Raw genomic sequence first — 17,371 nt, forward strand, 5'->3', positions numbered from 1 at the left:
GGCAGGGGCCACTAATGTACACAGTGGACGTTGGGGAGAGCATCGTGAGACGCCATGCTGACCAGATCCTAGAGTCACAGGAGCAAGTCAACCCCATGCCTCGCCCATACGTACCTGATGAACCGGACATACAGGTAGCATCTACCCCAGAAACAGTAGCAGCGGAAGCTGATGAACCAACCAACAACAGGGGGCCAGAATCGCCTCCGCACCAAGAGCAAGACACTCGGGAAAGGCGCTATCCAGAAAGGATCAGGAAGCCTCCCCAAAGACTGTATTTATAAATAGACTATTTTCAGCTAATGTTGCATGTTAAAAGTGTTAATTGTAATTAGTTTGATATTTAATTGTTAAATGAGTGTTATGGTACTGTTAATCTAAAAGGGGAGGAATTGTAATGTATGTACCTTTAAGGGGGGGAACTACTTTCTACAGCTCATGTATATACTGTAGTACCGGCAGTGACCACACCTGTATATAAAGCTGAGTAGTAATCTGTTGTTTCAGTTGCAGTTTGAACCACGTTGAGTAAACACCTGTTGTACCGTTCTCTGCAGTCCTTTTCTTATTATTACACGGACGTAACACTATCCACATAACTCAGTCTCGTGGATTAACTACAGTGACTGTTCAAGCTCCAAAACTCGGAATTTAAGCTCCGCCAGCTGAAGACACTTCCTGCACATGGTTGTCCCAGACACGAGCAGCATCCTGGACTTCCCACATTTCAACGGGACTGAGGTGCCCTGCCATGCCTCTATTTATTTGACTGCTAACTAAACTTTTTAGTTTAACCTACTGCCCTAACAGAGAGAAAAAGGACAATTATTTACTCAACTTTAACAAGCACCACTGAAATACTAAACACAAAGAACCTAAATGTTAGATATCTAGATACTTAACCTAGAGTCCTCAGGTTCTGTGGCTCCACTCCTCCTTTTGAGTTGGATGTGAGAAACCGCCTTCCTCCTCTCCATCGAATTACTACCATCACCAAATTCTTCCACTCTGCTTACAATCCACCCAGCTCTATCTCCAAGCTCTGTGCTCAAACTCCTAGCTCCTGAAACTCTGCCCGTAGGACCTCAACCTTTTTTCTACCTAGGTCATTGGTTCCAACGTGGGACCACAACTTCTGGCTGTTCCCCTTCCCCTCGCAGAATGTCCTGCGCCCGTTTAGCAATATTTTTTACCCTGGCACCAGGGAGGCAACATCATTTGGGGCTCATGTCTGCGGTTGCAGAAATGCCTGTCTATAGAATTTCCTATAACAATTGCATTTGTACACTTTATTGTGCCATGGATTTGCTTTTGACTGCACTCCTTAGAGGTGTCATTACCCTGACTGGTATTTTACACTGAATGCTGGTTTGAGGGTGCCACTCCCAGGGGATTCCTGCACTGCCTGCCTGTTCCTCCTAGTGTGCTTGAAATGAGCAGACTCAGAATGCGGGCAGGGAAAGACCAAAAAAAATATCAAAAATGATCAGGTCATCTGAAGGGACCAAAGGGAGTCGCCCATATTCCACAATAAAAGCAAGTGTGGTGGCTCTATGAATATTCCCAACCAAGCACGGTGGCATAGTGGTTAGCACTGTTGCCTCACAGTGCCAGAGACCCGGGTTCGAATCCGGCCTCGGGCGACTGTCTGTGTGGAGTTTGCACATTCTCCCCGTGTTTGCGTGGGTTTTCTCCGGGTGCTCCGGTTTCCTCCCACAGTCCAAAGATGTGCGGGTTAGGTTGATTGGCTATGATAAATTGACCCTTAGTAATAGGTGGGGTTACAGGGATAGGGTGGGATGTGTTGGGGTTACGGGGATCGGGTGGGATGTGTGTCGGTGCAGGCTCGATGGGCCGAAATGGCCTCTATCTGCACTGTGGGGTTTCTGTGATTCTGTGATAGCAACTGGGTTCCATTCAAATTAGGCGAGGAAAGGTGGAGACAAGACTAACTTATCCATACCCCTAACCTCCATCCCTGCTGTTTCAGTGTTTCCAAAAAACATCTTCAATACAGGCTGTGTGGAAGGAAAGATGGAAGAACTTGCATTTATGCAGCTTCTTTTATTCTCAGGATGACCCAAAGTGCTTCACAGTCAATGAATTACTTTTGAAGTGTAGTTAATGTTTTTGTAGGCAAATGCAGCAAACAATTTTACATAGATTTACAGCAGGCCACTGGGCCCATCCAATTTATGTTGTATATATATATCCTCCACACAAGCAGTAGTCCTAATTCCATGTGCCTGCCCTATTCCAATATACTTTTATTCTCCTTTCCTTCAACCACCATCGAACTTATTCTTAAATGTAAACACTGTCTGTTTCAATCTGGTAGTGCATTCCACAGCCTCACAATCAATCCTCTGTGTAAAAAACATTCCCCTGCCCTCCAGCAAAGTCCTATAAACAGCAATAATGTTGACTAGTTAATCGGTTTTGTTGGCGCTAGCCAGCATTCTCTGCTCTTCAAAAAATTGCCTTAGGATCTATTATGTCTACTTGAACAGGTGAAGGGGGCTCAGTTTAGTGTGCATTGGTAACATTCAAGTTAACCACTTAAGAAAAGTACTTACATTTTCTACGCATCACCCAAGTTAATCACCACATATATACCATCTCCTGCAGTTAAGGGAGAAATAATTCCAATTGACAGCATCTCTGTTGGCATTAATGTTATTTCCCTGGTCCTCTTGAGCTTGCAAAACAAACTGATTTATCCTTTGGACATCTCTACATAGTCAATTCTGACCTTTCATCAGCCCATCAGAAGGCACCAATAGATCCCCTCCCGAGCAAGAGATATGCTCCCTGTAACTCAGACTAGGGTTTCTGTGATCAAGTTTCAGAGAACTGTGATCCACTAAATTGAATACATGCAGATCCATAGGTGGGAGCACAATTATTTCACTTTGGTTGCAGCAAGTCAACTGCATCAAACTGTAGATTTATTCTTAGGCTGAGCAACAAAACATGGACTTAATAGTAAATAGAAATAGAGTAGCAATCAAAGCACAACCAGATTTTCCTAACTTTCCTCCACTACACTTATACTTTTGCCTCCCCTCTCTTCTGAGCCTAGCCACTCAAATGAAAATAAAGTTCCACAGGGAGATGGAGGAAAGGGGTCAGCCAGGATACTGGGCAGTGACCTCTACTGCAGAATGTGTATCTAGGTGCCACGGTGAAGATAGCTCTACTATGATGAGCTCCACAGTTGACAATCTGTTGACACACACTGTCCAGGCACACAGAAACCAAGAAGAATTTCAACTGTGGACCATCATACTTGAACCCTACCCTATCCTTACTTCAGCACCTAACACACTTTTCCAACAAAAGTCACTGCCCAGTGATCAGGAGCAGGAATTCTTGCTGATTTCTGTTATAAATCTCATAATTCATCAAGAAACTACTCATGAAATAATGCTGGACGGCCAGCTGGTGGCGCCATCCAAGGAGTGTAAATACTCGGGCGTGGGCCCAGCTTTCCAGGGACATTTTGTAAGACAGGAACTAGTGAAGTACAACTAGACCTCCATGTTCTGAAACAAGTTGATTAAAGCCTTGCTTTATGCTCAAACCAAGTGCGTAGTGAGTTTTATTACGTTGTGGGGGACTACGGTCTCCCGCGTAAAGAAATAGGCAACACAGCGAGCTACAAGAAATAGGTCTTTACTCCAACTCTCACAATACAGTACTGCATTCGTGAAGCCTGCGAACCGGTGATGACTCACGGATTGGTCACCTGCTGGAACCTGATTGGTTTTCCCTCTCAGCAGCAGGCAAGTCTGAACGTGCCTTATTCCTCTCAGCTTGCAACTGTCTTGCGGGGGGAGGGGAATACAGCAGTTAAACGGGGATTATACAGGTTTATCTACATACACAGTGTTTCCCCAACATCAATTTCTTGCTACCTTTTCCCAGCACAGGAACAGTGAGGCCAACTGTACCATCAACCCTGGCTAAGATACACCAACTCAGAATCTACTATGGAATAAGTCTGTCCTGTCTGGATGGCTCAATGAGACACTGATGTGTACTAATATAAGTACTATACTCTTCATTAATCATAAAATGAACGTGCTTATTACAATACTCATGACATGAGCGTGAAAAAATAAAAACAAGTCACCTGGAAGGTTTTAAAGAAAACACTAACTTTACTGGTGTCAATGCTTCTTCAAAAGGGAACTAAGTTTTAATAAGCGAGGACAAAAATAAACAATCTAAATGAATTCAGCCCAAGTAAATGAACACTGCCAGGATGAAACAGCTAAACAGTGCTCTAGATTTACTTCACAATCCAAAAGTTGTTTAGATTTTTCTCGAGTACGATGAGCTGCTCGCAACAGAATTCTTCAGCGTCATTTTCTTGCTAAATGATTTTACTTTTACCGATGAAATTACTTGGCTTCTCTTCATAGATGAATATATTAACAGGCCTACATTTAGGTAGATCCTGTGAATTTCTCAAACACTGCATACAGTGTTGGTCAATGTTAATATTGATCATGCAGTGTTATGGAGTTCTTTTGAAAACTATTACAACCTGCTTTTGCTTGCCAATACAAATCAAGTGATTACAGAAGGAGATTCAAGTATCAAACTCAGATACATAAATTGTGTGACTTATGACCCTAAATCTATTGGGCGGATTTTTGGCGCAACATCAGATTTTACAACAATCTGAAAACAAGATCCTCTATAGCAGTGTTGTCCAATACATGTGTATAGTTGTATGCATGTGTACGTCAATGTTTTTGTAGGTTTGTTGGTAAAATAGGAAGACAAAAAGCATAATGTGTAAGTGTTTTTTGATCGTTGTGAATGTTTACCACTTTAAGTGAGAGTCTCATGACGAAGTCAATTCAAACATTTGCCAGCAGCTATTTCCAAAACTTCCAATGCATTTTCCACACAAAGGCTGCTGCATCCCTTCCTTTCGTACCAGCTACTAATTTACGTTTAAAAAGCACAATGTCCAACCTGCATATCCAGCTTTAAAAAACATATAAAACTACTTTATCCCACTAACTGCAACCAGTATTAACAGGACAGCCTATTACATCCACACATACATTAAAATACTGTATTTAGTCCTCATTATGGCACCATTGCCTTCACAAAAAAAGTGTCACCAATAGTGCACAGGGAAAGAGGAAGAAATATCAAAAGCCTGATTCACACTCTGGGCTCTGAGTTCTCCAAGTAGTACAAAGTACAGATTTCAATTTCTTCAACATTCTGTGGTGCAGCTTCTGGTTTTTGAACCCCCCCCAATGCCGAGGTTTCAATCGCCTCAACTGCCAATTCACATCACAGATTCGGAAAAAGCACAGGACAGAAAAATATCCCATGATATAAAGTTCAAATGAATTTCTTTGCAACTACTTCACAGTTCACCCAAAGAGCAAAAAATACCAGGAGTTGAGAGACCTGCTCTCATTCAGTTGAGCAATTTCCTAAAATTTGCAAACATTCTGTATCCATTATTTTCCAAAGAGGGGTAGAAGGCAAACACTACATTTCCCGTGATTACTAGAAATATAATAAATAAGCAAATCTGGTTGTCCAAAAGAAAAGTCCAGTTATGCATGTAGAAGCAGCAAAAAATGTCTAATTTTATATACAATTTTGTACAATTCAACAATTCAGCAGTTGTACATTTTTTTTTTAATGACATAATTTGACATTTAAACTTCCTTTTTACAAAGAATTGCAACACTATTACTGATGAATGAGAGTCTCAATATTCTATCTGGAAAACCTATTTCAATGTAGTTGGAAAGCTTCCAATTCAGCTGAAAAAGTTTCCTTTTACTATCTATTGTATGATGTTATTCAGATTGGACAACATGAAGTTTACTCAGAAGCAATCTTTTTGGCTCAAGTGTCAAGCAACACTTGGCTCTAACAGGTTAATTTTCAACTTATTTTGAAGAGGGGAATGGGACATGATGTGAATTTTGTACTCATGGTGCCTACAGACAGCATCAGGCACTCCGAGGTCAGGTTTAGAAGCGAAGAGCAGAAGATAGCTCTCTGTGCACTGCTGCAACAATGTGCTTGATCTCCAATCTCAAAGTGTCCTCTGTATCTGTGATGAAATAACTCTGTGTTCTGGATTGTCTGTTGTTGTACTTGTTAACGTCTGTAAATGTTTTACAGGTGTAACCACTAATGTTCCTCCCTAGCTCCGCCTTTATGGATCCTCCTGATTGGTGTGAGTCTTATTTATAAGAGCTGGGTTTTACTCATAAGGGCTGGGTCGGTGATGAATGATGGTTGCCCTGTGTTAACTTGATGCCAAGATTCTTACTTAATAAAAGCCTTTAGTTTTAAGTTGTAACCTCATGGATTCAGGCAGTTATTTGGCACATCAATTTTATTAAGTAACAACTTTGGAAGATGGATTGATTTTTGAAACCAGAGCGTCTGGATATCTATCTCCATTCGGCTGATGCATTGAAGAAATTTACACATTGGCTTCGATGTTTTGAATACTTCATCGCATCGATCGATCCGACGGTTAACAAGTTGGGTCTTTTAACCAACTTGGTAAGTCATCAAACTTACTCTATATTTGAAGATATTACTACGTATGAAGAGGCCCTTGCAGCTCTTAAGGCCCAGTACCTTAAGTCGGTTAATGAAGTATACGCCAGGTATCTTTTGTCTACTCGCAGGCAATTACCCGAGGAATCCCTGGATGATTTTCTGCAGGATCTTAAGACTTTGGCTAAGGATTGCAACTACAAGGCTGTCTCTGCTATATTGTATCAGGAAGAAGCCATCCGGATTCTTTCATATCTGGCCTTCGATCTAATTATATTAGACAGAGACTCCGAGAATGACTCGTTAGTTTTAAACAGTCGTTGTTATGGCTCGATCGTTAGATGTAGCCCAGAAGAATTTAGAAGTGTATGCATCAGCCCATGTGTCTCTCTCAGCCTTGTGTGTTCAGAGTATGGAGGCATCCATAACGTCAATGGAGCCTCCACTTAATCCTACTGTTGTGGCTGTAGCCCATGGGTCTAAGTGTTATTTTTGTGGCCAACCTAAACACTCCAGGCAAAGATGTCCAGCCAGAGAGGCTACTTGTTTTAAATGTAAGAAGCAGGGACATTTTAGTAAAGTGCGTAAGGGTAATCCTGTACCTGATGTCTTCTCTGCTGCCGCCTATCGTTTTACTCTAGCCTCGGTTACGGTTGACCAGAACATACCGTGTTCCTTGTCGAAATCTATGATGGACATTAAGATTAATGGTCGTCCTACTGCGTGTTTGATAGACTGTGGCAGTACTGAAAGTTTTATACATCCCAACCTTGTTAACTCCTGTTCATTGAAGGTGTATCCTACTCGTAGTGAAATTGTGATGGCGTCCAAGTCCCTTACTTCGGAGGTAACTGGATATTGTAAAGACACATTGACCGTTAAGGATACGGAGTATAAGGACTTTAAACTCCTTATATTACCTCAGTTGTGTGTGAACTTAATTTTAGGTTTGGACTTCCAGTGTCAGTATGCGAGCGTTACCCTCAAGTATGGTGGGTCTCAACCTCCACTCACAGTCTGCGGCCTTTCTACTTTAAAAGTAAGTCCGCCTTCTTTGTTCGTTAACCTTGCTCCTAATTGTAGACCTATAGCAACCAAGAGTCGACGGTATAGTTCAGAAGATAAAACATTTATAAGAGGAAGTGGAACGGCTTCAACGGGAGGGAATCATCGAACACAGTAATAGCCCGTGGCGTGCCGAGGTGGTGGTGGTTAAAACTAATGAAAAGAAAAGACTTGTGGTCGATTATAGCCAGACTATGAACTTGTAAACCCAATTGGACGCCTATCCTTTGCCTCGTATTTCTGAGATGGTGAACCAGATAGCTCAGTATCGCGTGTTCGCCACCATTGATTTAAAGTCTGCCTACCATCAACTCCCTATCAAAATAGAAGACCGACCTTATACGGCCTTCGAAGCTAATGGGTGCCTGTATCAATTTCTTAGGGTGCCCTTTGGAGTGACGAATGGGGTATCCGTCTTCCAACGGGAGATGGACCGTATGGTGGATGAATACGCGTTGGAAGCAACATTCCCGTACCTGGACAATGTTACTATCTGTGGGCGTGACCAACGGGAGCATGATCAAAATCTCGCGAAGTTCCTAGAGACGGCAAAGAGGTTAAACCTGACCTACAACGAAAACAAGTGTACCTTCAATACTACACGTTTGTGTATTCTTGGTTGCGTTGTGGAGAATGGGGTAGTCGGGCCGGATCCTGAAAGATTACGCCCACTTAAGGAATTACCTTTACCTCACACTGTTAAAGCTTTAAGGTGGTGTCTGGGATTCTTTTCGTACTATGCCCAGTGGGTGGCTAGCTAAGTCTGACCTCTTAAGTAGACGTCTTTTCCGCTATCGGCAGAAGCTCAGGAGGCTTTCTGTAATATCAAACGGGACATTGAGAAGGCAGTGGTATGTGCCGTGGATGAGAAGATCCCTTTTCAAGTGGAAAGTGATGCATCTGATTTTGCGTTGGCAGCAACTCTTAACCAAGCTGGTAGACCTGTAGCTTTCTTCTCTCGTACATTGCAAGGACCAGAAGTTTGACATTCTTCAGTGGAAAAGGAGGCGCAGACGATTATCGAAGCAGTCAGGTATTGGAGACATTATCTCGCTGGCCGACGTTTTACGCTTATTACTGACCAGCGATCTGTGGCCTTTATGTTCAATACTAAGCAGAGAGGCAAGATCAAAAATGATAAGATATTAAGATGCTGAATAGAACGGTCAACATATGACTGATATTCAGTACAGGCCTAGAGTATTTAATGAGCCATCGGATGCTTTGTCATGAGTATGTGCTAGTCTAGGTATAGATAAGCTTCAAAGTCTCCACGATGCACTCTGCCACCCTGGGGTTACCAGAATGAACCACTTCATTAAGTCCCACAATCTACCCTACTCTATTGAGGAGGTCCGGACAATGACCAGAACCTGTCGTGTTTGTGCTGAATGCAAACCCCGCTTCTATAAGCCGTCCGAGCCAGCTCATCTTATTAAAGCAACTCGACCATTTGAGTCTCGATTTTAAAGGTCCCCTTCCATTGAGCGACCGTAATGTCTATTTTCTTATTCTAGGCGAGTACTCTCGGTTCCCTTTTGTTATCCCCTGTCCGGATGTGACCAGTGCTGTTGTAATTAAATGCCTCTGCCAACTGTTTTCTTTGTTTGGCATGCCTAACTATATACATAGTGATAGGGGTTCTTCCTTTATGAGCGAAGAATTGCGACAGTTTTTGCTATCGAAAGGAATTGCAACGAGTAGAACTACCAGCTATAACCCTCGTGGTAATGGGCAGGTCGAGAAAGAAAATGCGACAGTGTGGCAGGCTATCGTATTGTCTCTGAAGTCGCGAGGCCTGCCGACCTCTCGCTGGCAGGATGTCCTGCCAGACGTGCTACATTCTATAAGGTCTCTTTTGTGTACAGCGACGAATGCCACCCCTCATGAAAGGATGTTTAGCTTTCCAAGAAAAGCTACTAATGGAGTATCGTTACCCACATGGTTGACAACCACGGGCCCTGTGCTGTTGCGCAGACATGTGAGGCCACAAGACTGATCCACTGGTGGAGGAAGTACAACTCCTTCATGCTAATCCCCAGTATGCGTACATTCAATATCCGGATGGGCAAGAGGATACGGTCTCTATTAAAGATCTTGCACCTGCTGGAGCTCAAAGAGTTCGACTCAAGAGTTTTTAATCGTGGTATTGGACTTTCAGAGAGACAAACCCTCAGTGTGGAAAACACTGATGATTCTGGGAATTCGGATGAACCGGAGTTGGTACTCCCGGGAGGAGCCTCGGCAAGCGTTACGTCGTTCCCAGAGGACTATCAGACCTCCTGACAGATTGAATCTATAGCAGGGGGTGAATGTGATGAAATAACTGTGTTCTGGATTGTCTGTTGTACTTGTTAATGTCTGTAAATGTTTTACAGGTGTAACCACTAATGTTCCTCCCTAGCTCCGCCTTTATGGATCCTCCTGATTGGTGTGAGTCTTATTTATAAGAGCTGGGTTTTACTCATAAGGGCTGGGTCGGTGATGAATGATGGTTGCCCTGTGTTAACTTGATGCCAAGATTCTTACTTAATAAAAGCCTTTAGTTTTAAGTTGTAACCTCATGGATTCAGGCAGTTATTTGGCACATCAGTATCACAACAATTTTTTTCCATCTCCTATGGTGACCATCCTTCTGGCTCAAGCAACAGTGTCAACTTAGCACCAGTGAATTGTAGACAGTTCAACACTGTGGACTCATGTCTATTCAGACCATTAGAGCCTAGAAAGGAGAGACTTTCATTCCTTCATTTTGAGATGGAATAAAACCCAAGTCACAGATAACAAAATATTATCCTACCACCCCCTCAATAAATGACATAAAAAAAATAGCTGACAATCAGTAGAGCCAGACATAACAGGTAGATACCAAGAGCACAGGAAGACTGTGTTCAGGTGTACCAACAGGCAAGTTATAGATCTGGCATAGCTTATGTGTACTTCAAGCAACACTGGTTCAGCAAGTAATGATCAAGTCTGCATTAGAAAGTCAGAGTTCTAGACAACAATGTCTGTCAGAGTTCCATGGGCAGCAGAGGGACCAGTGATATTTTGCACAAATTTCTTAGTGATACTGAAGCTCAATTTCCTAAAACAAACACAAAGGTTTAGATTAAACATAGCAACTTTTTGTAGTGCTGCTATAGTTAAAGCCATGTTACCTGGCTACATCTCTTCAGTGTTGGAAAGGGGAAATACTGGCACAGTTTAGTCTAATTTTATCCACTAGTTAGTATGAGTTTCAACTGCACTGACCCAAGAACAAGAGATAAGGGCCTAGAAATTGGGTTGGGGCGCCAAAGTGGCGCAAAAGTCACCTGAGCGCAGGATTTAGCGCAGCGATTGGAGTGATACCGATCGCCAGAAATTCAGTTTCAGTGCCCCTCGAGGGAGACGGGGCAAGGCGCGAGGCGCTCCGCGTCCCTCTTAGGGCGCTGAAACTGATTATCGCAGCGCAACGTGCCGCAGCGCCACACGCTGCGGCACAGCATGCTGCGGTACTGCAGGCCTTCCTCCCACTGTTAAGGGGGAGGTGCCTGCAACAGCGCGATCCCCGATCGCGAGTGCCGGCAAATGAGCCCGGCACCAAGGAGAAGTGCCGGGCTCTCGGGAAACAGCCGGCAATGCCGCGGGGGGGGGGGGGGGGGGGTAGGAGGCCGGGGACGGAGGTGCTGGCAGGCGGCCGCCGAAAAAGCGGCCGCCCCACACCTCCACCTTAACTTGCGCCGCTGCCGGCACAGTAAGGCCCCGTGAACCGGGCACAGGTAGCGAGCGGCGCAACTGCGGCGTTCGCTACCAAATATCACGAACGGGGCATGAATGGGGTGCTGCGCACACCGATGACGTAATCGGTGGCGGCGCAGCGCAAATGCCTAACGCCACCATTAGTGCCCCTACTGAATATCGCCGGAGACGCAGCTAACAGGTGGCGCTACTCACCCAATTTCTCCCCTAAGGTTTCTCTGCAGCTTTCCAGCAGGGCTACAATATTCTGATAAACAGTCATCGACCTGAAACGTTAACTCTGTTTCTCTCTCCACAGATGCTGCCTGACCTGCTGAGTATTCCCAGCATGTTCTGCTTTTATTTCAGATTTCCAGCATCCACAGTATTTTGCTTTTGTTCAATATTCCATTAACGGACAGATATAGACTTCATAGAACATCAATGCGGCGATTGAAAAGTAAGACTGCTGTACTGGTGCCAATTGTTGGAAAAATATGGCTGCTTCCTCTCGGCTTAAGCGTCTTCCAGCAGCCTTCAATTCTCTTCCTTCACCCCCTCCCCAACTGGTCTCCATCTCATCAGCATCTTACCTTGATCTCTCCTCCTCCCCTCCAACCTCTAACCTGGCTCTATCTTCCTCAAACCCCCCCCTCCGACCTGGCCTCTAACCCTGATCTACCTTAATCCTCCCCATCCAGTGTCTATCCCTCTTGTATCTTCCTCTCTTCGGTCTCTAACACTTCATCTTCCCTCACTCTCGGCCTCTAACCATGCTCTACCTTCTCCCTTCCCAACCTACATTAATTCCTCCCCCGCCCCCAAACTCGCTTTTCCTGCCTTCCAGCATCACAGTTCTAAAATTGACCGGGGTCTAGTTATGCCCTGCAATCGAACACCACTTACTTGAAGATTCCACCTGTTCTGGACTCCATGTGCAATGCCACAAGAGACTGACTATTAATATATTAAAAATCTTACATCTACATGCACTTCCTGTCAACTGTTTACATTTTAAATGAATATGTCCACATTTATAAGGGAAGATTGTAGTGTATGTGCCTTTAAGAGCCCCAGGTGTGCTGTAATGCCGGTAATGGCCACTCGGGCTATATAAGCCTGTATATCCGTTAGAAACCCCCCCCCCCAGACTTTGCTTAGTAAACACCTATGAACCAACTCCTGTCTTCAGTGCCTTTATCAACACACGGACACTACAGTGGCGATGAAGTGGAAACGGACTTACCTGCAATTCGGCATCACCTCAAGGACATCGATTCCTCGGGCGTCCAGAAGACTCAAGAATGAGAGAGAAGCTGTGGTTTCACCAGCTGGCCAAGCTGGTGGCAAGTACAGCGCTGATCCTTCCTGGGCATCAGGCTGGGGCTCCAGTGGCTTGCTCTACAGCTGAGACAGGCAGCGAAATCGGAGGCAAGCAATAACGGACTGGGAGGGAGCACTCGGGAGACGGCCGGCGCGGCAAGCAGGTCAGCGTTCAGACCTGCAGAGAAAGTCCGGCGGGAACGAGTCTCCAACTGTAAACAAAAAATTAAAAAAACGGAAACCGCAGGAAACAGCGTGGTCATCGGCAGCAGCGGAGGGAAAGCACCATATCTTTGCTGCTGAAAAGAAAGAAAAGCACAGGAAGCGCCATATCTTTTCTGAAATGCCTAAGTCTGGCAATATTGATGCTTTTGATAGCGAAATAGAGGATTGGACCACATACGTGGAAAGAGTAGAGGAATATTGCACTGCAAATGGAATAGAAGATGAAAAAAAAGCTTCAGTACTGCTGAACCTAATGGGCGCAAAGACATACGGGCTGTTACAAAATTTAATCACTCCAGCCAAACCAAAGGGCAAGAATTTTAAAGAAATTGTTGATACCCTGCAGGAGCACTTAAACCCAACACCGCTGCTGATAGCGGAACGATTCAAATTCTTCAAGAGAAATCAACACAAGAATGAAAGTAACGCTGATTACCTAACCGAATTAAGAAAGCTATCAAAGTACTGCCAATTCGGGGCAGGACTAGCAGATTATCTTCGAGACAAATTCGTTTGCGGTCTCTTAAGTGAAGGAACACAAAAAAGGCTGCTTTCTGAAAAAGATTTAACATTGGACAAAGCTTTCAGTATGGCTGTATCATACGAAGCAGCAGCAAGAGGAGCTGCAGAGATACAACAAAAGACACAGGACTTCGGCACCCATGAAATGACACAGGGTTTCGAAAGATGTTATCGCTGCGGCAGATCCACCCATAACCAGAAGGACTGCTGGTTCAAGGACAACACATGCAGGCATTGCAGAAAGATTGGACACATTGCACGGGTATGCCGATCTGGACAAAATAAATCCACAGACAGAAAAATAAATAAATAAAGGAAAGTACAAATGACGGACAGTAGCTCCGAAGACCAGAAGAGCGATAGCGACTCCGAAAACAAGAGACTAAGCTGTCTCAAATTACATAATGTAATTGCCAAAGATTACCAAGCCATTTGGGTTACCCTCAAGATAGCAGGGTCCCCTGTTAAAATGGAGCTAGATACAGGATCAGCTCTAACCGTAATAAATCGACGGGATTACGAGAGGCTTTTTTCGCATATACCTCTAAAAGACACATCCATTATCTTAAAAACATATACGGGGCAGAAAGTATACCCCAAAGGAAAAATAAGGGTGCCCGTTGTATACAACGGCAAAGAAATACAAAAGTTGTATTTATACATTCTACAAGATGGTGGTCCACCGTTGTTTGGACGTGAATGGATCAGAAAGATACGTTTAGACTGGCACTCCATTCAGGCACTGACTGTGACCAGTAAGAAAATAAACAATGATGACATCATACCTGTACGATTAAAAGACATCTTGGCCAACGCCAAAGAAGTGTTTCAAGAGAAACTAGGAACCTTGAAAGGCATCACCGCCTCAATAAAAGTGGAAGATGCAGCAATTCCCAAATTTTTTAAGGCAAGACCGGTGCCATACGCAATTCGTCCAGCAGTCGAGGCAGAGCTGGAGAATTTGGAAAAGGCAGGCGTATTATCCAAAATAGATTGGAGCGAGTGGGCAACACCCATCGTTCCAGTCATGAAAAAAGCATTGAATAATGATAAATCTGAAGAACAGAGAAAAATTCGCATCTGTGGAGACTTCAAGGTGACTGTAAACCCGGTCCTTCACACAGTACAGTATCCTCTTCCGAGGATAGAAGATGTTTTCGCCTCACTATCCGGTGGGAAATGTTTTACCAAAATTGACTTGGCACAGGCATATCTACAGATGGAGGTTGAAGAGGCCTCTAAAAAGTATCTCACAATAAACACACACAAAGGCCTGTACCAGTACAATCGACTGGTTTTTGGAGTAGCATCAGCTCCAGCTATCTGGCAAAGAGCTATGCAGCAAGTCCTGCAAGGGATTCCGGGGACTCAATGCTACCTAGACGACATCCTTGTAACAGGAGAAAACGACAACGAGCACCTTGCCAATTTGGAGCAGGTGCTCACTAGGCTGAAAGAACGGGGCCTACGAGCAAATCGCCCCAAGTGCGAATTTTTCCAAAATCAGATATCATATTGTGGCCACATAATTAATAAAGAAGGGTTGCATAAGTCACCTGAAAAAATTAAAGCGGTCATAAAAGCCCCAGCACTGAAAATGTTTCACAATTAAGGTCGTTCCTGGGATTAATAAATTACTATCATAAATTTTTACCGAACTTATCAACTCTTCTACACCCTCTTAATGATCTTGAAATGGAACAAAGACTGTAAACGTGCCTTCCATAAATGCAAAGGCTTAATCACATCCAAAGAAGTTTTGGCTCATTACAACCCATCACTGCCAATCAGACTGGCGTGCGATCCCCTTACGGCATAGGAGCAGTATTATCGCATAAATTCCCTGATGGCTCGGAACGGCCGATAGCTTTTGCGTCACGCTCATTGAACTCAGCTGAGCGTAACTATGCCCAAATCGACAGGGAAGCACTCAGCCTGGTATGGGGAGTGAAGAAATTCAACCATTACCTACACGGACAAAAATTTACCTTGTTGACTGACCATCAACCCCTCATCTCCATATTCAACCCTAAAAAGGGTGTTCCCATTATGACAGCGCAAAGGATACAGAGGTGGTCCCTTTTTCTAGGGGCACACCAATATAACATAGAATACAAAGGATCAAAACAGCATGGGAATGCTGACGGTTTATCGCGCCTGCCGTTGCCAACGGTAGAAGAGGCACCTACAGTAGACCCAGTAGAGATGTTCCACTCTACCATAGTGGAATGTCTACCAGTAACAAATTCTGCCATTGAAAGGGAGACGAGAAATGACCCGACTCTCTCACGGGTCTACGATTTAACAGTGAAGGGATGGCCAGCACATGGCGAACCACTGTTGCCAGCATTCTCGCAAAGAGGAGAACAGCTGTCAGTGTGCCGAGGAACCTTGATGTGTGGATCCAGAGTGGTGATTCCACCCAAACTCCAGGATAAAGTGCTAAAGGAGCTTCACGAGGGGCATCTGGGTGGAGTGAAAATGAAGAACCTAGCTAGGGCGTTTGTATGGTGGCCAGGTATCGATGGAGACATCGAAGAAATGACCAAGAGCTGCCTAGGATGCCAGAAGGTCCAAAACGCTCCACCACAAGCCCCTCTACATCCATGGGAGTGGCCCTCATCTCCCTGGCAAAGGGTATACATCGACTTTGCTGGTCCATTTATGGACTCAATGTTCTTAATCGCGGTTGATGCACACTCCAAGTGGCCGGAGGTAATAAAGATGTCCTCCACCACCACGGAAAAAACCATCACAGTATTAAGGACCATATTTGCCAGGAATGGGCTGCCGGAACAGATATGTTCTGATAATGGACTGCAATTTGTGTCCGAAGAATTCAGAAAGTTCTTAAAAAACAATGGGGTTAAGCACTACACGTCCGCCCCATACCATCCCGCCACCAATGGATTGGCTGAAAGGTTTGTCCAGACCTTCAAGAAGGCCATAAAGGCCATGGGTAATGAAGACATAAAACTTCAGCACAAGGTGGATAACTTCTTGTTTGCATACAGGAATGCAACACATATGGTTACCAACCAAACTCCCGCCATGATGTTCTTCAATAGAAACCTAAGATGCCGGCTGGATTTGGTCAAGCCCAACATCAGAAAGGACGTGGAGAACCGGCAGTTTCAAGGCATGAATGAAAGGCCAACTGGAACCTTCCAGATAGGTCAACAAGTTTTGGCCCGGGACTACCGTACCGAGAAATGGCAGCCTGGAACTATCTGCACACGACTAGGACCACTGATGTATACCGTGGACATCGGAGAAAGCATAATAAGGCGCCATGCTGACCAAATCATAAAGTCATCCGAAAAGGGACAACCTACACCACAACTCTATACGTCTAACGATGAAGTAGAGATACCCATATCTACCTCCAATCCGGTGATACTGGAACCTGATGAACCCGACACTGGCATTCAAGCCGAATCAGCCTTGCCAAAAGAACCTACTACACCACCAGAAACTACTACACCCCCGAGGCGTTATCCAGACCGAGTCAGGAAGCCACCTGAGAGACTGACTTATAATTAATTAACTACAGCAATGTGTATATTATTTTTCTTATAACATGTAATTAATAATTACTTAAAATGTGATGTACTGGTTAGCTAAAAGGGGAGGAATTGTAGTGTATGTGCCTTTAAGAGCCCCAGGTGTGCTGTAATGCCGGTAATAGCCACTCGGGCTATATAAGCCTGTATATTGTGTATATCCGTTAGAACCCCCCCCCAGACTTTGCTTAGTAAATACCTGTGAACCAACTCCTGTCTTCAGTGTCTCTATCAACACACGGACACTACAAAGATGTCTGGGTAAACTTGACATGCTGTACCTACACCCTGGTGGCATCGTAGCACCTCAGTTTTGCATCACCCAAATCCTCCGCTTATGCAGCAGAAAAACTACGATGCTCCAACCAACTATTTCTCCTCTTCCCAAATTG

The 17,371-nt window shown here is 44.3% G+C and overlaps 1 protein-coding gene across 11 annotated transcripts in view; it reads right to left on the bottom strand.

Annotated features, from left to right (window-relative positions):
• ncoa2 (nuclear receptor coactivator 2) overlaps positions 1-17,371 on the bottom strand; it is a 375,715-nt gene that overhangs the window by 191,804 nt on the left and 166,540 nt on the right. The gene's annotated exons all lie outside the window — the stretch shown is intronic.

This window comes from Somniosus microcephalus, chromosome 7 (genome assembly GCF_052327205.1).
Source record: "Somniosus microcephalus isolate GS21.2 chromosome 7, FLI_Smic_1.0, whole genome shotgun sequence".
In the NCBI taxonomy this organism is placed as follows: Eukaryota; Metazoa; Chordata; class Chondrichthyes; order Squaliformes; family Somniosidae; genus Somniosus; species Somniosus microcephalus.